Here is a 19,650-nt window from a genome sequence, read left to right as displayed (position 1 = left end):
AGAGTAATAATTTAATGCAATTTAAAACTTTTAAGGGGTGCTTTACTTCATTCAAAAGATTTTAAGAATCCAGTTAATTTATTAAGACAAAAATTAGAAAAGAGATATATTTTCAGATATTATTGTTAAAAAAAATATATTTCAAACATTTATTAAATTATGCATTTTCCCTTGTGCGTCTTAAAAACAAAGGAAGTTATAATTTCTATGCTCTGTGAATGTTTTTGTCTTACCTGTATGTTCAAATACACTGTTCATAATTGTTAATTATAATTGAAAGTGAACCAACTAAAGGTTATATTAATTTTTTTTTATTTCATCATAGGCGCGACGCGATTCCTTAAAAATTAGACGGCTGTTGTTTAATAACCACCTAAGATGGACGAAACATAAAATCACTTTACTGTCTGGTCTTGTAAAGGTTTTTGAATGATCCTAGTACGCTTATCAGTTATTTTCGTACATAACAGAAGAATAGNATTCTCTATTCATATCTTCAATAGATAATGTTCATGTGCTATGAATGTATTTAGTAATTTTACTTTGGCTTCGTGTATCTATTCAAGAAGTTTTTAATACCTTATCTTCCCTAGAAAATTGTTAAAAGACAAAAATGTAGTCAACAATGGATTATTACGAATGTGAAAGCTCAACCTACCCTGACAAAGTTGCGTAAGTCAGAGGGAAACATTGGTTGTTCTTTCGCATTCACAATAAGTGAACGTTATACCCTACATTGGCTGGATTTTTGTCTTTCATTCAATAAGCTCAAAATAATTAGTTTGGATCTAGACTTTCGCAACAGTAATTATATATAGTATTAGGCGTAACTGGGATTAATGAAAACAAATAACTTTGAGCGAGCCTTTAATTACTAACAAATGGTCAAATAACTCTCAGCTAAAGTAATACATTTCGAGAAACAAAAATCACTACCAGATAATAGTGCAAAGTCCTCCGCAGTTTCAGATAAATTGGCCGCAGTAAATTAATAAAAAAAACGGCGATAATTAACATAACGTAACCTTACATTTTTAATTATTAATAACTCAAAAAAAATCGAGATTAGAAAAAAAATGCATCGAAAAAATAACCACTTGGATTTTAATGTATAATTTTCTATAAATTTCATTGAATTTAGACTTCACGTTAGTCGCAGAAAGTGGATTAAAGTCGCAAAAAAGCCTCGTAAAATAAAATTATTTTCGTCGTCCTCATTGAAGCAGCTTCGAATTTAACTGAAAAGATAGTCTAAAAAGTGTACAACGACCCAGATACTTAAAGTAAATTTACGAACTTCCAAAATTAAAGTTAGATATTAGAATTTATTAGACCCCATCCTCACGTTAAATGAAAAATGAATTTGGAAGGAATTTAACCAAATGAAAAATAAAATCTGCTGTGTTCATATCAACCTACTGAATAATCAGAATTAATTATATTTCTTAAGGAACTACTTTTATTAATCATTTAAATAAATATTGAAGCTTCATTTTTTAATTTATTGTCCTAATTTTCCTAGAACAATGGACTCTTTCTCTGCAAAATGTTGATTTTATTGAATTATTATGTACGAATTTTTTGTTCTCAACATAAACTCGAGTTAGTTGAGAAAATGTCAATGAAGATATCTGATAAAAAACATTTTCGCAACAGTGAATTCAAGTAAAAAGAGGGTTTAGGTGCCCAAATTCTATTTTTTTATTTATAACCTTTTAACAATCCATACCTACATCCAATATCCGCAAATGCTTCAAAAATTTTGACGACAACCTACTTCTATTTGACCCGGAAAATCGATACGTGTTTTGTATCATATTCCCTCTGCATTATAAAACGAGTAAAACGTAAATGTACCTGTAGAGTACGGACAAAGCATTCCAATTTGTTCATGCATTTATATCTACAAATGTATAGATAAACCTATACACACATATAACCGATTATGCATTCGCTGAAAAGTATATTTGCGTATGACCGATTGATTGCTTTTATCCCTAACACACAAATTTTTATTGCAATTTTGAGTGATTCTGGAAAAGCAATACAATACAAGTCAATCAACGTTTAGTGATGACTAATAAAAATGCGTAAACGTTAATTATTTCTGCCCTCATTGACGGGAGAATTCGTGTTAAATATTAAGTGAAATTATGCAGCAGTTGTTACAGGCCTATATTACAACATTTCTGTAAATTGAGAATAATCTCGATATGTCCTCAGCCCTAATAAGACTGATTGAACACGCCCCTCCGCTTTTTCCTATTTTTTTTCTATTCATCGCTTTTTCCTAAAAGTAGAACATCCAACATCTATTTGCTAACAATAATCTAGTCTAGGTCTACTTCTACTCCTCTTAACTCCAGTTTCTGCCTTTAATATGTGTCTGACTAGCCCTTCATGCCTGACAAGGTGTCCTATTTCTTATTGGTTTCTATAGAGTCCTCTGTTCTCCTATTCTTTCTAATACCTCTTTATTTTTAACCTTCTCTATCTACGGTATCCTCATCATTCGCCTTCTAACCTTTTTTCCCGCTGCGCCTATCGTCCACGTTTCGCACCCGTACAAACTTTTTCGAATTTCTAAATTAACTGTTCGGGAGCATAGTAATGACTTCTTCTTGTTGAAAGCGACTCGACCCTGTGCTATCCTCTGTATTATATTTCTACTGTTGACTGCCTGCTCAAAAAATAACTTCTATTTTCCGAATATTTTTAGTTTTTATTTTTATTAAAAATAATGGTGCTCCTTCAGGATGCACGAGGACTCCCAATCAGAATAATCACTTCTTTTTACAACAACTAGAACAACAAGACCATTATATAATCACTTTTATTTATCATTTTTCTAAAACATCATACACGGTTGTACGTATCTCAGCCTGTTACAACTACAAACTTTAGACTTTGCAGTAAAACATTAAACTCTTGTAACTTCAATGTTAAATGACTTGAGACACGAGATGCATTTTATTTCAATAGTTCTCGCTGTTGTTGTCTTTACTTAAAACACTCCTTGAAGAATCAACTAACGCCAGTAAATATCTTAATGTAGAGGTGGTTCAGAATCTCAAGGCCTATGACCTTGAATTGTGCAGTGACAAAACTTCCCCATCACATCGATTTCTATTTCCTGTTAAAAACATTAACCGTAATGTAGTACAACATGAATGCAATAAGATCCACCATTCTCGCATTTCACGACCCAGAACGCAACAAATAAGTAAAATAAATGCAATCTAAAGCTTTTGGTGGGTGTTACGCTTTATTCAAAAGCTTCTGGCAGTTCGATAGGTTTAGGAAAGTTTTCAGAGAAACTGGATACATTTTCAGAAAGAAATGTGTTACTTTCCGAGTAAAAATTATTCTTTTCAATTTCACTCTACCGAATTACGACCAAACTAGCTCCATAAATTTCTCTAATATATTTCCGGAAAAGTCCGTTTGCAGGACTAAACCGCCGATTGTGTACGAATGGAGTACTGAAACAGTACCGCATTTAGTACGAAAAGAACACGGATACAGCACCATTTGCTTTCCAGAAAGCTACTGAAATACCACCGAAAGAGTGACGCATTTATACTAAATAAACCCCGAAACAGCACTAAAGGGATATTAAAATTTGAATGTATTAATTCTAATTGATATCACATTGAGATGAACATGTAATTTTTTTTCCAAAAAAAATGATCATTTGTAACTGTATATATGTATTAACATTATTTAATAAAAATTTAAATATCTGATGGATGAATTGGTATTAATTAATCAATATTTTCATTTTTATATACGGTACGTTGTGGTGCTGTTTTAGATGATTTTGTATGTGATGCTGTTTTGGTGCTATTGTAGTATGGTTTTTAGACGAGGCGCTGTTTGAGGGCTCTTTCGGATCTTTTTCAATGTGGTGCTAGTTTGAAGTTGTTTTAGTGGTTCAAAGGGTAATATTTTAGCTATAAATTTAGAATTTAAATTTTCGTCAAATTTGTTGGAACTATTTCGGTGGTAATTTAGGTCATTAATTCTTTTTATTTTTACTCGGGTTCATGTTCGGTAAACGTTTTGTTTTACATGTAAAGCAGTATATGTAGAGGAGCCCTTCTCGTGTGTTGATTGACATTGGTAGTACGATTACATCATAACTCATAAAAGATGGCAGAATGGTTTTTCGAATGAAACGGAAAAATTTTATCGTGGTTATCGTCAAATGGAATTTTCAAACAAAGCGATTTTTTCTTTTCAACGGTTTCCGTCTGTTTTCCGCCTAACAATGAATGCGCTTTAGAGATTTCAAAGTTAACCGCACTTTTCCAATTTGCGGTTTCCATATTTCAAAAAGCAACCAACTTGCTTTTGTTTGCGACTTTTGCTCCTATATATGTATGTATATGTAGCGACGGTTTTACATGTGCATATCTAAGGCAAAGTAAGGCTTACTCGAGTTTGTTCAAGTAAATTGTCATGGTAACGGAAACATTGACGTCACGTCCGCATTGACCAAATTGGAACTTTAATAGCGCTTGTTTCTTTACAGATAACAATAATCTGTTTCGTATTTTACACAACTTTAGAGTTTACTATTGGTTGATTGGTGGAGGCATTGCCAACCCGAAATCACTCCTTAACACGCATCTTTTTTGGTTTGTTACTTACTTCCGCTTGTTAGCGTGAAATTTAGCGATTAGCAAATAACAATTGGGGTGGCACATGAGTCAAGAACTTGCAAACTAAGAGATATTTGGTTATTATTATATAGAATACGATACTTGTGTTTTTATTGTTTTAATGTACTAATTTGATTTATTATTGTTTCAGGTAAGTCCACTGAACTAGTCGTCATTAAAGGTGCAATGCAGACAAGCAGTATGTATTTATATGTACAATTTAGTTAATTTAATTGATATTAATTCATTCCACGTTGAATTTACTCACAATGGTCTGATTTTTTCAATACTATCACATTATTATGGCATTAATCGGACTTACTTTGTTCAGATTTGATTGTAAGATCCGTATATTTGAACCAGATTCACAAATATGCACACACAGGACAAAATTATCACCGAAAAAAACTTTTTATGAAACTAACTGAAGTGTGTAGGTACTGATTGATTAAATTATTAAATTTTAGAAATATACATACCCAGTTTATGGTTTTTTATGGGTACCAATAAGTATTATTTTTGATTCAAAGCAACGGTCATCAATTTAGATTATTAATAAACTTGTTGACGGTTGGATAGCGTGAATATTGATATTTGGCGTTCGTTTAGTTCCAATTGAAGCCCATTGAAATATTAGAAATTTTTAATTAAAAATTGCTGTTAAACGGTATCGCTTGAATGTCAAAAGTAAGTGCGTTAGTTTAGTTTCATCCTTTATTAGACGTTTTAATAGTCAGCTGGTTCCAAAAAGCAAAGTCATATCTTCAGATGAGACAGCTGCACAAATTTTCATTGCTGACATAGGTGCCTAAGCACACTAGAACCAAAATTACTATTATACATTGCTATATATAGTGATGTAGGCAGTTGACAAAAATAGTGTTACGAAATCTACCTATCGATTTGCTGAAGTGTTTTAACATTTAGTATACTTTTTAAGTAAGTATTTACTTGAAATATCATTCAGAAAATACTGTGTCATAAATTTACAGATTTACACAAACAAAATTTGTGTATGTTGCCCTTAAGGCAAGCAAAAAGGAAAAAACGTATTGCATCGAACAAGAATGGAACGCGACCTAGTGCAAATTTTTCCGGTTATAACAATTTTATGTTTCCGATTGTTTTAGAATGTCACAAATTGAAGTTAAGGATATTTGGGAGGTACAATCGGAGACCAGAGTACATAAAATTAGGAATTCGTGATTAATTAGGTTTTGCAGCGTATCATGAGGTAAATTAATACAGTTTGTACTAAAAAAAGTATACGGTTGAGAGAATATTTGGAATTTGACCAAAAACTTTGAATAAAATAAGAAATAACGCATAAAAATTTTTAACTGACTTTTGGCAGTGAATATGCCTTGATTTCAACTTCGAAACAGAAAAATATTTAGTTTCAATCTTTATTAATAACGAGCGTAAAACTTTTTAATATGTTTAAATAATAATTAAAACTTTAAAATTGCATTTATTTCAGACAATTATAAATATTATCATTATATTATCAAGTAAAAACGAGATTTTCAGCTAATTTTTCATTTTTTCCTCGATAACCATTTAGTGAATTTGAATAACCTTACGCTAAAGTGATTCTCCAGAGTTCAAGTTACTTATTATAAAAGTTTGAAATTTCTGGTAGCTTTTTTTCTGTTAATAAAAATAAATTTAATCTGTTCGGTTAACGAATCTCCATAAAATGACGTGTAAAATTACAATTTTTTAAAATTTCAATAACTTTTTAACGGTTTAGTGAATCGATTTGTAATTTATACAGGAGTTTTAGAATTGAATGAGGAACGTTCTTCCAAATTTTTATTTGTCTCGTAGCATTTTGACATACCTCCCAAACATCCTTAATTAAGCGCTTTGGTAGAATTTTGACTACACGCGTAACTATTGGTTAAAATAAATGCCGAAATATCAGAAAGTGTCCATTGGCAATGTTCATAAAGGATAACAACAAAATTTTGTCTTAAATAATGTAATTACCTTAAGGGATTAATTATCTTACTTGGGAAGTAGTTAATTATCAGCCAACTTGAATATGGAAATATTGCAAACTCCCCCTTAACAGGTAACTAGATGTACTGAAAGTTTTCCCTCCAACGAAGAAAGTTTTTCACTTAACTTAGATGCTTTTATCTTGTTATCCACTTATAAAAGGATTCAATACTATAACGACGTATTGTTGACATACTGTGCTCCGCTGTTGTTGCCACACACATTAAACAAAAAGTTGGTAGTAGCTGGTTTCAGATTCTAATTATAAAAGGACAAACATTTATATACCCGAAGCAATATTCAAAGCGTAGTTTAAAGATGGAAGTTTAACCGAGTTAATCCTGTTTTTTATTGTCGGTACAAAAATAAGATTTTAGCAACAGTCTGAGGTTAGGTTAGGTAACGATAACAAGACGTATCCCGTAATATCCCAGAAACTATTCTTGTAATGAAATTAATCTTTTGCAAGGATTTTCCTTACCTCGAACTTTTTAAATGAGTTAAAATGCAATTGAGATAGATCGAATCTCAAGTTAAAGAAATGGAGAAATTCGAGGTGGAGAGTTTGGAATAAATAAGTACATGTCAAAAGTTGCAGTAGTTCGAGTGTTACACAAGTTCATTTGTATATAAATGTACTGTTTTTTCTTTCAAAGATCAATAGAAATCTCTCTGTGGTACGAACGTCCAATGCGGGCGGTATATCGTCATGTTGGAATTGAAATACTTTATGTATTTATATTCTAATAAACTTCTTAACCAAAAATGTATTTATCAAATATTCACCGGTAATTTATGTTGCGTTCTTACAAAGTTTATTCATCTATCTATAAATATATTGAAACACTAAACGTATATCAGCTTTGTAAACCCCTTTGAGGTTTAAAGTTTACGTATGAATTGTTAAACGACTTGAGGGATTAACGGTATTATCAAGATGGGGATGTTAGCTTCATATACCAAAGGAGTTTTTTGAACTTCGAAAGGACACTAGTAAAATAGAATAAACAATAAAAATTGCGTGTTTAGACCCTATTTTATTTTTTGTTTACTGTTTTATATCCAAACAAATCCAACCATTCGAATCTTATTATCTAAGGTGTAAAGAAATAACAAGTTGTTTCGGTTTTGACGAAAAAAAGGTTTAATGTATCTGTTGAAGGTACATCTGCACGAACCCTATTTATGTTTTGCATATTTTGACGCACTTTGGCTTCAAAACAACACAAAAAAAATTGTATTTGTAGCTATATTACTTTATTATGACCACAATTAATTTAGTGAATAACAAGTGTCTATTTCTGTAACATCAGTTTTTCTGAATTTATGTATTATTTTGGTTGTAAGGTATAACTGCTTAAATTGTGAGAGTTGTACTCAGTTTTTTAATAGATGAAACGGTATTAGTGCTTACTTTGGTTATAAGACGATAGACTGTGATTTAGTTTTCATGAAATTTCTAGTTTAGTTTTAGGTAGCTGTATAATAATCTTCTTAACCAACTGTGTTTACGATACTTAGATACTTTAATGCCTTATATTTCCGACCTCTGATTACATTTTATGTGCGAATTCTCATATAATACAGCTTTAATTTCAAACCTTCTGAGAAGGTATGATGAAATCAAAAATGAGGTAAATATCTTATGGTAATATACGTCATTTTATGTTTCTAAGTATGTGATCAACTACCTAAGTTCATTCTATTGGAGTATTGTTGATATATTTTTCCATTATCGAAAACGTATTTCGTATTTTCTGAATTTCTGTAATTCATAAAGAAATTATTTACACTTAGAATACCATACCCAATACTCAAAAAAAATACCATGTACGTAATATTTTTTCTTCAAACAAATCCTTAAAACTCTGAAAATAGGAAAACTCAGACAACTCTCCTCAATTAATTGAAATAGACCCGCTGTTTTTGTATTTTTATTATTGTCATTAATTGTTGGCTATATTAAACGGACGATTTTGATCATATCTTCTCTAATAGAAACAATATCGTGAACCCTCAAATTATCATTTGTTTTTTCATTGTTTCCACATTACTGTCAAATGACCCTGTGTAAGTACGCAGTTTGAACGTATATAATCCCGATTCTTTTCCTGTTTAACAGGCGTGGGTGGATCTCTGTTTTTCCCAGGAGTATGATACCCTTCTCATCCAATACCATCTAATTTATTACCCGCTTTTATCGGAGTTCATTGAGAAACTGGATAATCCATAAATTCTACACATTTCTCGAATGGGCATGCCCACTACGGGAAGTTTTGCAGAATCACATTATAAACATCAGGTTATTAATTAATGATAATATTACAAAGGGCATGCGAACATCATTGAGGTCGAATTGAGAAATTTTGAAGTATCCATTTAAAATTTTTTGATTTAATCAAATAAGAAGAAGTCACTTCTATGCTCGCGAACGGTTAATTTAGAAATTCGAAAAAGGTTATGAAAGTTGTGTTTGGAGCGCGGCGCTGTACGGGTGCGAAACATGGACAGTGGGCGCTGCGAGAAAAAAAAAGTTTAGAAGCGTTCGAAATGAGGTGTTACAGGCGAATGATGAGGATACCGTGGATAGAGAAGGTTATAACTGAAGAGGTATTAGAAAGAATAGGAGAACAGAGGACTCTATGGAAGTCAATAAGAAATGAGCGAGATAGGTTAGTAGGACACCTTCTCAGGCATGAAGGTCTAGTCAGAGACATATTAGAGGCAGAAACAGGAGTTAAGAGGAGTAGAGGTAGACCTAGATTAGATTACTGTTCGCAAATAGTTAAGAATGTGGTTTGTTCTAGTTTTACTGAAATGCGCAGATTAGCTCAAGATAGGAAAAAGTGGAGGTGTGTGTCCATCCAGTCTTAGCACTAACGACCTTGGATACCCAATTTTATTTAACTGATTGGACACGCACGTCTACTCTTTCCTTTTCGGAGATAATCTTCGCATTTCCGTAAAACTAGAACATTGTACATCCTTAACTATTTGTGATCAGTAATCTAATCTAGGTCTACCTCTACTCCTCTTAACTCCTGTTTCTGCCTCTAATATGTCTCTGGCTAACCCTTCATGTCTGAGAAGGTGTGCTGTCAACCTATTTCACCTATTTCTTATTGGTTTCCATGGAGTTCTCTGTTCTCCTGTTCTTTCTAATACTTCTTCATTTCTAACCTTCTCTATCCACGGTATCCTGTAACGTCACAATTGGAATGCTTAATTATTAATACCAACAATTTCAAAAAAAGCAAATAACCTAACACAAAATTAAAAGATAGTATTAAATACGTATTCTTTCTATCTTATACCCCAATTGACACTGAGCATAAATCTTATCATTTTCCCTTGGCAATTTTCCATATTTCCTATGTAAACAGTGATATCAATATGTCTTTATTATTACGATATTTACGCTAGTTCGATCGTGAGGTAATTTTTCAAATGCTGCCCCTTAATCCCTTGACGTATTGAGGCCTCTTAATTACGAATAAAGTGTGATTGATGACACTAACAGTGATATTTTAGTTGACTACCGATAAGCTTTACTTTGAATCTTAACGGTTTTTTTCCTGAATACTTATAAATATTTAGTTGATGGTGATCATTACTATTATTTACAAAACAGTTTATTGTACTCATTGTAATAAGAAAATCATTTCAAAAATATATTTTAAGAACAAGTTGTCAGAAAGAAGTCTTCCAGAAAAATTAAGCGATGAAAATTTCATAAAAATTAGTACTTAAAATGGATTTTTACATAAAATCTATTTTTAACTTCACACTTTTTTAGAAAACCGTCACTGAAAAACAGTCATTGTCAGCGCTTTCAATTATCGGAGTTACTCAAGTGCTTTAAGAATTCTTTTTTGATTGGTTAAATGAAAAAGAAAGTGGAANGAAAGGAAATTATTAATAGTAAAAATAATTTTTAGGGAAAGTTTATTCTAGCGTGGTACTTAATACCTTTCTTCAGCATTTTACTTCTAACAGATTCTTTTTATGAATTCTCATAAATACGCTGTTACTCTTTTAGTTTTCAGGCATGAATAAACGTTAAAATTGTACACTGTAAGCCTGCATTTTACTGTTTTCCATTAAAAGTGCTAATAATTACTAGTCATGGTAATAATAAGACGTAAAGAATAAATCCAAATAAACAATACACTTAAAATAGACACATAATTTACAATATATTCTTTAATTGTTTGTTATTAGCCAGTCGTCCCTGTATGAAATTAATGAAAAAACAGTAATAACAAACCAAGTTAAATGGTGACGTCTATTTATGCTATACATTTTTGTTTTTTGTTTATGCAGTCAATAATAAAAATGTAAATAAATGTAACAGAACAATGACAATCCTGGTTTTCACTGTTAAAATATTACATAAAATCTATTTTTAACTTCACACTTTTTTAGAAAACCGTCACTGAAAAACAGTCATTGTCAGCGCTTTCAATTATCGGAGTTACTCAAGTGCTTTAAGAATTCTTTTTTGATTGGTTAAATGAAAAAGAAAGTGGAATTTCCCAGCCATTATCCAAGAAACAGTAGGAAAGACCCAATGCCTCCAGGAATCAGTTTAAGGGCGGAACAGAAAAAAAAGACAAAATATAATATTGAAGAATACTGAAAAACCGTAAACGAAGCGAGCTAACTGTTTGTAGCTATAGAATGAAAGTATAAAAGCTCAGCGTCACTGATAAATTCCTTTTGACGCTTTTTACGGACTCATCTTATCAGGATTTTGAGCCACTTCCATTTGAAAATATCCACGTTTTATCTGAAAATATTCCTTTCCTAAATTTTGACTGGAATTGTCTACTTATTTATATTTCTTTAAGAAATAGTTGAGCCCTCTGACTAGCTATCTGTACTTGCTCACATAGAAATATTCGGTTACAATCCCTTTTATAACGAAAACTAGCACTGTAATTAATTCGGGTTCGATTCCCGGCGGGGGATGACAACAGCAACAAAAATATTTTCCTCATTAACTTGAGGAAATTTGTAGTAGGTCAAAATCGAAAAGTGATTTAAGTTGAAGTTTAGCAGTACCTCGCTTTGTTATAGTTTCTTTTAATGAAGAGAATCATTGATTTTTGATCTAAATAAATCATAAATCACATTCTGAAGTTCCATTTTCACATTTTCCTCGAAATGATTAGTGTTTGGCTGTTTTCACATGTGCGTTTTAGTGTTTTCCGACATTATATTTTGCTTTTTTTCATGCTCAATTTTCTGTGCAACCCTTAACCTGGTTGCCAATACTTTTTCCACTGTTTCTTGAATAGTGATTGGGGAATTTCCACTTTCCCTTTCATTGCCGTTAATGATTAAGCGAAGGATCCCGCTAGATCCTTACGGAAAATGGCCTTCTGTCAAACACTTTGAAACTTTGGATTCTGGTAGTTCTCGACGTGTAGGTCAAAGGTGATGAGATATGACGCCTTAAAGTTGCATTTTTCTGTAAGGACTTTTAAGATACAAGGTATTGAATACGTTAAAGTATACATTTATGCTGTTGATGTATTATACCAACGGGTATGTTATGGTTTCGGACCAAGAATGCTAATAGACCCTGCAAAAGTGTGGTGTATCTCAACGACATAATGTACTTATGGGAAAATTGTACTCAGAGCTGTAATCAAACAACAATACAGAATATAGAGTTATATGACGCATGAAAACTAAAAGTGTTAGTAGTAGCTGTAACGAAAAGTTGCGTTGGTAGGTTAATACACAAGTTTTATTGCACCTCTGAGTACACCAACATATACCATAAGTATATTACGATGTTGAGGTGTATTGCGCTTTTTGGTTCGAAACAGGATTATCTAATGGGATCCTTTAGAACCATTGACAATGCAAAAACCAGAAAATTGCTTTTTATTGTTGACGTTGTCAAAAATCGGCATTCAAATTGTTAAAAGTCACGAAACGGAAATCAAAACTTTTTAGAACTCATGTCGAAATCGTACCTATACGTCTATCATATTTAGCTACTTTGTTTTTTTATTGTGTATGATTGGTTGTAATGAAAGGAAAGGTAAACTTAAAAGTTTGTCATTAATAAATCGTAGGTACGACTCACACGTTAAGATCGGATTTGGCTATATTTTATTTTTCCTTCTGACAAAACAAGATACATACATGGGTTTTTCTGACATAGAAAAAGAATTTCAACGAATAGACTCTTGAACTTCCGATGTTCTAACGGTGCGCTGTATGTTTACCCCGTCGCGGCGCGGCTTCGGCACATCGACCGTCCATCGGCCTATGTTAAGCCCCTTTCCACTAGGCGCGATAATCCAATTTTCCAGGTCACATGGAACATGCCTTCCAATCAGAAATTTTCAACGAACACTCTCGACAGGAAACTTAAAAAAAAATATCCCTATCGCTATTTACCTACTACAATACAACTACCTAGCTCATTGTTTTCCCACTGAACTGGTATAAGCTAATTATAAACGAAATAATAGCTTGACAATGAGTAGTAGATTGAATTTTTCAGGACGAACTCGTGCCGAACCGACGAATATCGTGCACATCCGTGCGCAAGCAACTCATCGCAGTAGTGGCACTCACAATCAGTGTGCTCCGGTAAACGCGCTCGTTAGTCGCAGCGGCCTCTGGAAACCGCTCACTCCGACAGGTGAACTCGATATATCGAACATACTCAATATAGGTATATGTATTTTGAAAAAATTAACAGTATAAAGTGAGCCGTGCGAACATTGTTATGTGCGTGCTATTTTCACGCCTCCTTGGATAATTATTGGACGCCTAACTAGGATTAACGATAACTAGGTATTAACATCAGCTAAAAATAATACTTACCATTAGTCTTCCATGCACTGGCAAGCTCTCCTGTGCACATTGTTTGATCAGGATATTGTATCGGAAATACCAGGTTTCTACACAAACCGTTCCAACGATGCGTTCACGATATTGCTTAAGTGCTCTTCTGGAGTTTCGGAGAGCCACTTGAACTCTTCTTTAGTGAAGTTTTAATAAGACTTTAAATTGACTTTTCAAACGAAGAAAATAACAATAGTAAATTTCGACTCTTGACAAAGCACAAGCTTATAACAGTCGCTAATTAATTCAAAAATAAAAACGTCCTGACTGTTTCAAATTGCACCGATCGTTTATTTAGATATCTCTACACATAAAACCTTCTTTAAATATCTTAAAATAGATGGAAGAAACAGAATTTTGTATAGAACAATCTGTTCTAATCTCAAAAGAAACTATTTTATTAGTTAACATATAAATTGAACTAACCCAGGTACAGGTTCTAATACAAATTCGAAAAAACTTCGAGTCAACTTTTTGTAGATTACAAAAAAAGTCAAAAAGGAACTAAAGCATGTAGTAAAATTCGGTTGACATAAAAAATAGAAAGTTTTGTGACCAGTACGTATTAATACAAAATAACTAGATAAGTACGAAAGGAAATTATTAATAGTAAAAATAATTTTTAGGGAAAGTTTATTCTAGCGTGGTACTTAATACCTTTCTTCAGCATTTTACTTCTAACAGATTCTTTTTATGAATTCTCATAAATACGCTGTTACTCTTTTAGTTTTCAGGCATGAATAAACGTTAAAATTGTACACTGTAAGCCTGCATTTTACTGTTTTCCATTAAAAGTGCTAATAATTACTAGTCATGGTAATAATAAGACGTAAAGAATAAATCCAAATAAACAATACACTTAAAATAGACACATAATTTACAATATATTCTTTAATTGTTTGTTATTAGCCAGTCGTCCCTGTATGAAATTAATGAAAAAACAGTAATAACAAACCAAGTTAAATGGTGACGTCTATTTATGCTATACATTTTTGTTTTTTGTTTATGCAGTCAATAATAAAAATGTAAATAAATGTAACAGAACAATGACAATCCTGGTTTTCACTGTTAAAATATATATATATATATATATACTTAGGTAACCTCCGTTATGTCTACGTATCGTTAGTACAATCGTTAACTTAAAATAACATTTCCCTCATGTTGTAAAAGGCTACATAACATTGAATTTTTGTAATGTTTTTTTTACTATCTTACAAATGTCATCTTGTTTTTTAAGATGTTCGCTACCAGAATACTGATTTTTACGTTTGTAAGATAGCATCTCCCTCTTAGAATGATTGTAGGTACGAATGGCTCGAAGCGAAATCCTCAAATTTACTTCTTTATATAGGTCTCCCTTCGGTAAACTGAAACAAATATATCGTGTAACCATCTTCCCTTTGCTTGCCTTACATTTTTTCCTATAAAAAATGAGGTTGCAGGGCAAATCCAAAACACGAAACCTTCCATTAGCAAACATTGTACATACATGTAATTCCGAGGGAATAGACTTTGTTTGAACGGGGAAAAATTCAGGAAAATGATGGGAAAAGTTACCATGATTTTTTCTGATGTTCCCAAAATGCTTCAGAAGAAGCATCATATACGGAGTGATCATTTCCAATATTCTGGTACATTTTTATCTGTTTATAGACCACATGTACTGTGCTCCAAATAGAAGTTGCAGTCTGTTTAAGTTATTTTGACTAATCTACTTTTTATTTGGTATGTTCTATAATAATTTCATGTATCGTAATTAAACACTAAAATTTTTTTTAATTTGTAAGGCTAAAGGCTTCCCTACAAATCCTGTATTTGCTTCTATTTTCATATACATGAATTTATGCAATTGATTACCAAGTAATCACCGAAACAAATCAAGTCAAGTCCATTAAAATCCCTGAAATTTTCCTTTTCGTATCTTCGTGTTGATTTATTTATAAAAATATACCTCTAAATCTCATTGTTTTCGTATTTGTGAAACAAGAAACAGTCCTAATTTAAAATTTATAGGTTTAGGTTCAAAAATTATAACTGCTTAGAACTTTATTTGAAAGTATTGAATTATTTTACTAAAATTACACAACCCTATTTGGGATTGTAATTTCTTCAACATAAAAATAGTATTGTTTGGTAAAGTATATCACCCATTTAATTTTTGATGTAAAAGTTGTTTGAAGACATATTTTAAGGAAATGTATTGATATTATAATTTATAGGTACCCATTTGAATATTTTTTATTTACTATTCTGTAATTAACAGTAATCAAGTCCACTTCTTAATCATTTCCTAACAAAGAATAGAGAAAATCCATACTAAAATGGTGACCCTTGCACCTAACAGGTTTTACTTAGAGAGCATATACCTAAAGTACATACCGCTTAACGCGAGCTTTAGAAAGCTCAGCCTTTGTACCTATAAAATATTCACAGCCGGCAACCTCAAAACTGCAATGCAGTTCACTTAATAAGCATAAGAAACAATATTTATGGAATTATTGAACATGTACAAACACTAAAAAGACTTGTTAGGTAACCGTTTTGTAATTGAAAACTTGATAAACGAAATTGGATTTGTTCACCTGTGTAAAATACAAGCAGGTCTAATTGTTCTAAGCGGAGTTTCTGAACAGTCACAAATGAATGTTAATTATACATACTTCTGCATGCTAAAAAAAACTAATTTAGAAGTTTGAGTCACGAATGTTACAAAAACTATTAGTAGGTGAGTTAGTTTCATCTTATTAAACTTGATTATAATCTACTAGACATATATATTAAATTAAATCTTCTAAAAACAGTCGGAAAACTTCTACTTTCTTACCAGCTGTTTTCTGATGAATTATTTGCCATTAATAGGTAGGTACTCCAATAAGTAGAACGTGTTGCAAGAATTCTCTGCCTCGTTTCACAAAATGGGCAACATTGTAAGTTTCTAAAGCCATTCCGACGGCGAGTTTTATTATCCTTCAAAGTAATGTACTTAAATATAGGGTTCAAATTTTAATTCCTAAATGAAATTAGTCGAGCAGAAATTAATGTTTCAATTAATAATGATCACAAAGTATTTATTGTTATGACTGAAACAAAGGAAACTAAATTAGTCGTTGGAATTAGAAGGTACCGAAAATTGCAATAATTTATTAAATAAATATTGTGTAGTATTATTTCAGTTGCTTATAATATTTATAAATAATTGGAGTATAAATTTAAAGTAATGCATTTTTTTTATTATAAAAACAATTACCGACGTTTTGCTTAATTACAACTCTTTATCAAATTATTTTTGAAGTTAAACTTCTTTACGCACTGTAGGGTAAGTTCGTTTCACGCGGGTTGCTACGTAACGAAATCATGCAACGGATGTTCCCCCTCTATTCGGTCACGCAGTCGAGTTCGTAGTAGGGATCGCTTGAGCCGTGAAAGCGCTTCAATGCAACGTTCGTTACAGGCAACTCCGGCATGTATAGTGTAAAATTTAAATTCATAGTGTACAAATAATAACATTAAACCAATTGATTAACCTCTATCCCGGTATGTTTTTGTGTTTGAAGAAGTTTCACTTCAGTAGCGTGTTCTATAATTACACGTTGTATTTTTTCGTTGTTAATACATTACGTTAATCAGATAATATGGTGTATGATCCAGAACAATAAATACAAAACAGATTTTTAGCGCAATGTAGATACGGCTAAAGTAATAAACAGTTATAGGTAATTAAATATTATAAAAGCAATGTATAAAACTTGAAGATAAAACAATAAATACTATTAATAATTCATTTGGTGACAAAGAATATCTAAATTGTGTTAAAAATCTGTTCTGTATTGATAAATAATACATATAGACCTAGATTGCAGACCACACTTTTTGATTAACATAATGTATTAGCAACAAAAACAAGATTGACAAACCCTTGTAATGAACGCGAAACGTAGGTTGTCGTTTCACGATAAAGGAACCTTACATCCTAAAATTGGATTCGAATCTGCACCTTCATTAAAAATAAGGGATGAAACTGAAACTGGATATAATATTTATAATTTGGTATTGAATGTAGTCATAACAGAAAATATCATTATCATATACAACAAATCCTCGAAATGGTAATAAATCGAACTATTAAAAAAGACGGTATAGTTAAGGTTGAAATTTTTGTAATGATAATAATAATAGTATGCTTGACAGAAGATATTCTATTTCAGTTTTTCTTTTTTGCTTTTTTATTCTCGTCTGGATGATTTATTTCGATATTCCTGAAACAGTTTCTGTGAAATTATCGGAAATGCCTTCCAAACTCGATTTCACAAAGAAAAAAAGCTTTCTTATTTTAAATCTCCATTTCTTATTCAACGAGCTTTCGCTCAGAGGAGCATTTCTTTTTACGGCAGTCGGTGTTAACATTGGTAGTATGTCGGAACATTTATTAGGAAGCTTTAGTTGAATCTCGGTCTATAAAACATTTTGAACAGTCACTGTCTAAACATTCAGTATAAAATAAATAAAAGTATACAGACCACTTCGAATTATTTTATTCGATTAAGCTAACGTGCCTATCACGTTGAGGTTGGCTACGCCAGGATTCGTTTTCAGCAAGTAGATATCCACACAAGTGGACCTTGTTGAAAAATACGTAATCCTAAAATGTAGCATCGTGCTACAGATGGCGTTCACTGTGCCGTTTGTAGTATTTTCTGAAACGCACTGTTAAGACAGCAGGTAAAAGTTGGTCTGTGTTCTGTCGGAGCTGCCTGCGACGCGCTGATGAGATCCAAAAAGATTGAAATCGCGATCCGCGTCTGGCAGATTCGACAGAATACAGACCACTTCTAATTAATTTTTATTAAATAAAAGTATTGTTCAATTTTCAGAAGTACAGAGGAAGACTAAAATTATATGATTTTAAGCAACACGAAATTGTAATTGTTCCCGAACTGAAATTACTCGTTCTTCTGTTCTATTTGAATAACAACTAATTAACGACGTTTTGACGTAACTTGTTGCCATTATTTATTCAAGCATAATGAATAAAGAAATTTTAGCCGGAAAAGGCTTGCTTTTCAGTCTTTCTTGGAGGAACATTACATAAATACTAATATTAACGTTAACCCTACCGTATGTTGCCGTAAACGAATGTGATAAAAAAATGATTATGTTAACCAAAATCGTGCGCAGGTGCTCAATCATTTCTTTTTTCAAAAAACTGTTTACGAGATCCGTTATAAGACAGATTACTTATTATATTTTTTATATTATTAACATGCGTAATTATTAGCTATATTTAGAAAAGGCATTACAAAATAACGACAACGGCGAAGCAAATGTTTGCAGAAAAACCGTTTTATTATGCAAACTAGTTACTGCTCGTAAGTCACGAAAAACAGAATTGTAATTTTTTTACAATTATTCAAATTACGCTTCGATATAATCATCGGTTATTTAATTAATTAGCGCTGTTTGTATACTAATTATGTGAGCTGTTTGGTCACGACCTTTAATAGGATATACTTTATACAGAGTGTCCCACAAATGATGAATGAAGAACACCAATGGCATCCAAAAAAATGAGTTTTATGATTAGTAAAAGTTCAATTATTTTACAATAATTTGCACCAGCCAGTCACTTTGATGTTACGATTATGAAGGAATTACTTTTGGAATTTCTTTTTCTGTAATGTTTTCAAATATTATTTACAACGCGAGAGTAACTACTGCGCGTTTTTCTTATCTTAATAAAACTGCATAATGTAAAACATACAACAAAATGTTTAAATAAAAATTTATGTAACTGCTTGTAAATTGTAAAGCACGCAGATGGTAGAATTATTTGACAGTATGTATGTAAAAAAATATGGTAAATGTCTAGATGAAGGGGGTGGGGGTGGGTGGGATCGAAAGAGGAGGTCTCCCTAACCACTGTACCATAAAAAGTTCGTGGCGGTCTCACCCGCATAAAAAGTTGTGGCGGTTAGACGGAGGTGGGGATAGGGGGGATCGAAAAAGGAATGGGGGGTCGAAAGAGGGTGGTCACTTGAACAAAACCCGATAACCTAACCTAACCTAACCTACCCTATTGATAAAGATATTTAAATAATGTTTTATATAACTT

At 32.0% G+C, this 19,650-nt stretch overlaps 1 protein-coding gene across 6 annotated transcripts in view; it reads left to right on the top strand.

Annotated features, from left to right (window-relative positions):
- LOC108733578 (cAMP-specific 3',5'-cyclic phosphodiesterase) overlaps nucleotides 1-19,650 on the top strand; it is a 565,440-nt gene that overhangs the window by 310,304 nt on the left and 235,486 nt on the right. For 2 of the 6 annotated variants that reach the window (XM_018464773.1, XM_018464772.1), the window contains exon 1: nucleotides 13,300-13,487. The exons of the other annotated variants lie outside the window; for them this stretch is intronic. The gene's annotated coding sequence lies outside the window, so the exon portion shown is untranslated. Of the gene's footprint in view, nucleotides 1-13,299; nucleotides 13,488-19,650 lie in introns of those variants that run through there. 6 annotated transcript variants of the gene reach the window in all.

Source organism: Agrilus planipennis, unplaced genomic scaffold (genome assembly GCF_000699045.2).
Source record: "Agrilus planipennis isolate EAB-ADULT unplaced genomic scaffold, Apla_2.0 scaffold41, whole genome shotgun sequence".
Classification (NCBI taxonomy): Eukaryota; Metazoa; Arthropoda; class Insecta; order Coleoptera; family Buprestidae; genus Agrilus; species Agrilus planipennis.
The sequence above is the reverse complement of the archived record's forward strand: the minus strand, read 5'-3'. Positions and strand labels throughout refer to the sequence as shown.